The following is a 6000-nucleotide window of genomic DNA, read 5'->3' on the forward strand; positions in this document are numbered from 1 at the left end:
AAGAACCAGGGAACAAGACGCCTCTCAAGTGGAGGGATTGGGTCGGTCACCCGGAATGAGATGTCAAATTGAGAGGAAGGAAGAGTTCCCACCCGTGCCACATTTTGTCTGGTTCCGGCTAAACTTCAGCTTGAGAACCACAGTTCTCAAGAACCAGTTCTCACAGAACCATAGAGAGGCATCAATCAGGCCGACCCTAATAGGCCGGCTGGAGCCGGGGGTCAGACTAGATGGCCTGGGAGACCCCTTCTGACTCACTCTGTTTCTATGTTTGTATGTTTCTAATATGTAAAGAAAGTCCTAGCTGATGGAACCTTGTGGAGACCAGCATCTTGCAGGCTTGGATATCTAGGTCTGAATTCTCTTAGTCACTCTTTGAATTCTTGTTTATTATATATTGGTAACAGGTTTATGTATGTCTAACCTGTGCTGATAATTACAATGCTTTTAGCTTGGCGCTAAGGTACCAGACAGAGCACCTGCTCCCATAACAACCTGCCAATATATCGATCTTTGAAGGCACTTCTCCATTCCACCGGATGGCTGGTCATCAGAAGGAAAGTATCTTTTTGGCCATATGTGGAATTCTGCTCCAGAGAGGCTGATCGACATATTTCTGTTTTTGGCGCACATTTTCATGAAACACATTTTCATTTCCCCAGCCTTTTAATAAGCATCAATACATCTCTTATATAGTTTGCTGGTTCTGACTTTTATTTTCTCTTGTTTTTGTAAACCACTCTGAAAATTCTGCTGAAAGATGGCACTGAATATCAAATTAAAGCAACCAGTCAATAAAAATAGAGGCCTCCTCCTCCTCCACAGTTTTGCCTCATCTCCTCTCAAAACCGTCCAAATCAACAATCCACGCAGCTAAAATTGGTGTTGTGTGCAGGAGGACTTTCTCTTGCCCGTCCTCGATCTACTGCCTGTCCCTTTCATTGCATGGCCACAAGCACTGGGCGCTATGAAAAAAGAAGGAAGCAACCCACTTGCTGTTGACGCTGCTTAAAAGCCAAGTGGGATGTCGCTCTTTTGCTGAAAAGCTATCTGGAAAAATGGTTATCAGCCTAAAGTTGTCTTTCACAACTGTCTTTCATGCTAACCGTCATTTGTCAGCTATGGCTGGATGGCAGCATGTGTAATTTGATTGACTGATTGATTGATTGATTTAAAACTTTTCTATACCGTCCCATACTTAAAAGTCTCAGGATGGTTTACAGCGATTAGTCCAAAAAAAAAAAAGAATAAGAATAGCAATAACAATAACAATTGCCCAGCATCCAATGTTAAAATATAAATCCACCACTAAAACAAATTAACAGTTAAAATACTGGGAGGAACAGTTGAAACATTTGCTAGAATCCAGGTTTGTTAGTAACTCAGGCCAGAGGATACTGGCATAGATTTCCTTAATTATCTACCTGTTTTTTTAATTTAATGCAAGGACTATGCAAAGGGATTTTTGCACCCTTTGGACAACGAAAGGACTGATGTTACAAATTACAAATACTGGGAGGACAAAGGGCAGGCTCTACTGATGAAAAGGGACAGAGAACTTCACACCGCGTTCGACGTTTGAACAGGTGGTCTTTAGCCATAAATAATAAATGAATCAATACATGGCTATTTAGTCTATCTTCTAGCTATATGCATATGCATAACCATACTTATGAATTATATAATAGATTGCGTTATATAAAATGCAAAGGGGTATATGTAGCAATTATAATTGATCTATTCATATTTCATGTAAGAAATCTAAACAATGTATTTCTTAGTTTTTCTTTCAGTTTTGTCTTGACTTAACGCCATTCACAATGAAAACACTAATGCAAAAAGAAAAAAAAACAACTTTCCTAAACCTAGCGTCTTCCGGATGTGTTGAACTGTATGGCCTTTACCTGGGCCCAGCCTGCAAGCTGGACTGATGGAAGCTCTTGTCCAACAAATCTGGATGGTGAGCGCCAGGTTTGCAGAATGTTTCCCTCACTAGTTTAAAACCTACTTGAGCCGCTGCAGGACTTCTGGGGCACCTGTGAAGGTTACCTGCTCAACTATCCGCCCAGTATCCATACAACCAAAGAGTACAACTAAATCTCTTGAAATCCCAGCAAGTGCGACTTCCTGGGCTAGTGCTTAGGTGTGCAGGATCAGTGCCCCTTCAGCGATCATAATTAATAGATCTGTGCATGCAAGTGTCTCACACCATACGACAAACACGCGTCCTGCATGCCAACTAGCCTGGCGGCACTCTGCCAGGCCCTCTAGCCATGCCAGGCCTCTCCTACCCACCATCTTGCAAACAGGCATGTTTACACCGCGCTGGAAAGAAACAGCTACGTCACTGAAATCCTACATTAGCCTTCTTCCTCCAGAAGTATCTGATTGCCACTCCCATCAGTCCAAGCCAGCCCAGCAAATGGGCAGGGATGATGGGAGTTGTAGTGAAATGTCTGGTGACTATCATGTCAAGGAATGGTTTGGGACCAGGTTATACATGGGCGCATCTCTTCCCACATGCTCACACACGTTTTTGCCACTCTACCCCCTGCACCGGGTTCTTTTGCCTTTGGAGGTTGTGTTGGCTGGGATGCAGGTCCCTCGCAGTGTTGGCCCCAGATTGTGGGACACCATGCCTCAAGAAGCCCTGTCCGCTCCTTCTCTTTAGCGTTTAGGTGATGTGTGTTTTATGCGTGTGTTTCATCCGCGGTTGGAAGGATTGAGATTAGGGCTGAGCAAAAGGTAGGTCTGGGTTTCTGAAGCTGATGGGCAAGGACTTTTGACTCCCAAGTGTTTAACAACAACAGCAACCAAATAACTCCTGCTCTGTATTATACTGCTGTAATGAAGAAATTTAAGGTAATGGAAAGTAGATTTTTCTATGGCAGGACTGCAAACTCTGTTCAGTTCCTCGTCTCCAAATTCTTTAACTGTACACATGTGACTTTCACACTAGGCTCTGATGGTTGGCTTTTGAGGCCGTACAAAATAATAAAATAAAATAAAATAAAATAATAAAATAAAATCCTGCAAGCCTGAAATCTGCCTGCCCTTGATGTAGCTGTCTCTCCCCATTGCTTATGTTTTCCCTTGTCTTTATGTTTTTATTTTCAAGCTCTGTTAGCATTTCTATTTTATTTCTGGGTTGTGTTCCATATGGTTTTCATTTTATTGTAATCATCATGGTTGAAAGTAGGAGAGAAATGAAAGAATAAAGAATTGATCGTGGCCATTATTCCTAGTGTTTGTGTCTGAGTGTAGTTGCCCACCTGTGCCTGCAGAAATCCAGCTCTCTGGCTCTCTAAACCCTCAATAAATAATAAGCAAGCAGGAGAGAGGCATTAGCAGGCTGGGAGGAACTCAAGATCTGCAGAAGTACAAAAGTTCTTGGGGGGCAGTGATACTAAGGAAGAAGACCCTCTGAAATGAATGCTGGCAAGACTATTGGGGTTTGGAGGACACTGAAAACTGGCAAACTGGGTAGGGTAATGGAGTATCACAGAGCATGGCTGGCTGGCATTCTGAAAACTGCCTGATCACAGAGCACTCCAGTATCAGAGGCAGCATTCCTCTGCCTCGGTTGCTGGCGAATATCAGCCGGAAGGATCTGCCTCTGCCTCATTGCTGGGGTATATTGGCCAAAAGGATCACGTCCTGCCTGCTGGACCAGACAGGTTCAAGCCCTCATCCAGCATGGTTGCTGCTCCTGCATTCTGCTGCATCTATTGCTGCAGGGCCCCGCATGTTCTTATTTTGATAACCGCCAATTAATTGTGTGAACAATGGGGCCCATAATCCCTGGCAGGCTGTGACTGCCTGTTCCCTCCCCGCACCCCGGTGAGATCAGCCACCCAGTCTTCCCACTGCCCCCGCCTTCCACCCCCTTCCACCTCGGCACAGGAAGGAAGAGCAGCTCCCTGCTGGGCCCTGAAACTCATGTGCAGGTGGATGTACCTGGCCACTCTTACCAGGTGGCCTTGCACTCCTGACCTCCCATTTGCAGAATTCTTCGCAGTTTCTTTCAAAAGAGCAGCAAGAAAATGAGCAGCAAGAAAGCAACATAGAGTAGAAACATTCCTCAAAGTGGCACCTAAAACCATAGAGTGGGAAGGGGCCATGAAGGCCATCAGGTCCAACCCCTGCTGTTGCAGGACACCAAGTCACACCCTCCCACCCAGAGGGCTGTCCAGTTTCTTTCTGAATGTCTCCAGTGTGAGAGAGCCCCCACCTCCCCAGGCAGCTGGTCCCACTGTCGTGTTGCTCTGACAGTGAGGAAGCTTTTCCTGATGTCCAGCCTGAATCTGGGTAGTTGCAGCTTGACTTGATTATTCCGTGTCCTGCACTGGTATCAGTGAGGACCTTCCTATTTGTAACAACCTTTGAGGTATTTATAGAGGGTTATCATATCCCCCTTCAGTCTTCCCTGCTCTGCTCTGTTCTGCTCTTCTCTTTTCAACATATTAGGACTCCAGCTTCGTTACAGATGAGAACTGAAAGTGCAGCTGCTGGGTAATTAAGGGACAAATCCAATTTACACAAAACATACTCTTGATACAAAGTGGAAGCTGAAAGCTATGTGCTTCCAACATGGCTAGTGTAACTCATGTTAGAATTCTCTAGTTTCTGACTTCCAGTTTTCAGAAAGAGCGCAAGCCATGCTATTTGCACAAATCTTCACAAATATTTATGCAAATTGCACAGTTTGCACATATTTGCTTAGTTGTACAAAATGCACCCTGTCTTAGAGAAAGAAGTCCATGGGGGAAAAAACCTCTGACTTGACCTGCTTCCAGTCATCAGATGGGAAGTGGGCAAGAAAAGCACGACGCTCAAATGAACCTGCAGATGACTTTAAAAGGGGCCTCGAGGCCACCAGGATTATAGAAACAGAGAAAGAGAGCGAGCCAGAAGGGGTCTCCCGGGCCATCTAGTCTGACCCCCAGCTCTAGCCAGCTCTATTCATGACATGCCCACCATGTGCATGTCCAGTCCGTCCTTGAACACCCTCGCCAATGGGGCCTCAACCACCTCCCATTAGGGGTCCTAACCGTCAGGAAGTACCCCGATTGAACCTTGGTTCCCTGAGCTTTGCTCCACTGGAACGCACCCTGCCCTCCACTGCAGGGGAAAAACGGTCATGACCCACCTCTGTGTGGCACCCCCTCATGCACCTGTATGCCGCTAGCAGGTCCCCTCGGAGTCTCCTCCCCTCCAGGCGGAAGAGACCCCGCTCCCTCCGTCTCTCCTCATATGGCTCCCCCCGCAAACCGGCCACCTTCCCCGCGCGGCCCTTCGCGGCACCGCTCTCGGCACCTGCCAGTCGCGCTGGCCGTGCAACATCTCCCGGGTCCGAGACAACGAGCCCCTGCATCGCCGCCTGCCTGGGCAGCGTGAGCAGGAGGGCACCGCCTCGCCTGTGCCCTGCCTGCCCATGGGCTTCCAGGAGTGTCCAGCCAGATTCTGTGGGAAGCAAGGTGCAGGCGCACGGGGCCCGTGGTCTGATCCTGCACGGCTTGCCCAGGGTCTGCAGCTCTGCAGGTGCTCCTGGCCTGCAGCTTCTGTCAGCCTCGAGCAGCGAGGGATGAGCAGCGAGCTGCGTCACAATGTTCTGGATGGATCAATGAGCTGGGATCAATTCGCTCGTCTTCACAGTGCTGCTCGCAATTTACGAAGCCGGTGGGGAACTGTTCCGGGAACAGTTTCCTGCTTTGGCCGAATGCACAGGGCTGCACAACGCTTCCCTTCCAGGGGACTATTGACTCTTTTGCCCAGCCTTCCTCTGCCGGCAGAAGAGGTGTAGTTTCGTGCTGTGAACATTTGCTAAGATACTTCTGGAAGCGGCCTCCCATAGCCGGCTTTCCCCATGAGAAGACAGTACTTGAGATTCACAATGCCTTTCCGGAGCCAGCTTATCGGGAAGGAGCGCATGTGGCACCTGCAGAAAGTGCTAGTGCTCAGAATGACGTCCAGTCCCCACCAGCCCTAAGGTGCGGCGCT

The sequence above is a fragment of the Varanus komodoensis genome, unplaced genomic scaffold (genome assembly GCF_004798865.1).
Source record: "Varanus komodoensis strain SLA01 unplaced genomic scaffold, ASM479886v1 scaffold27, whole genome shotgun sequence".
Lineage (NCBI taxonomy): Eukaryota > Metazoa > Chordata > Lepidosauria > Squamata > Varanidae > Varanus > Varanus komodoensis.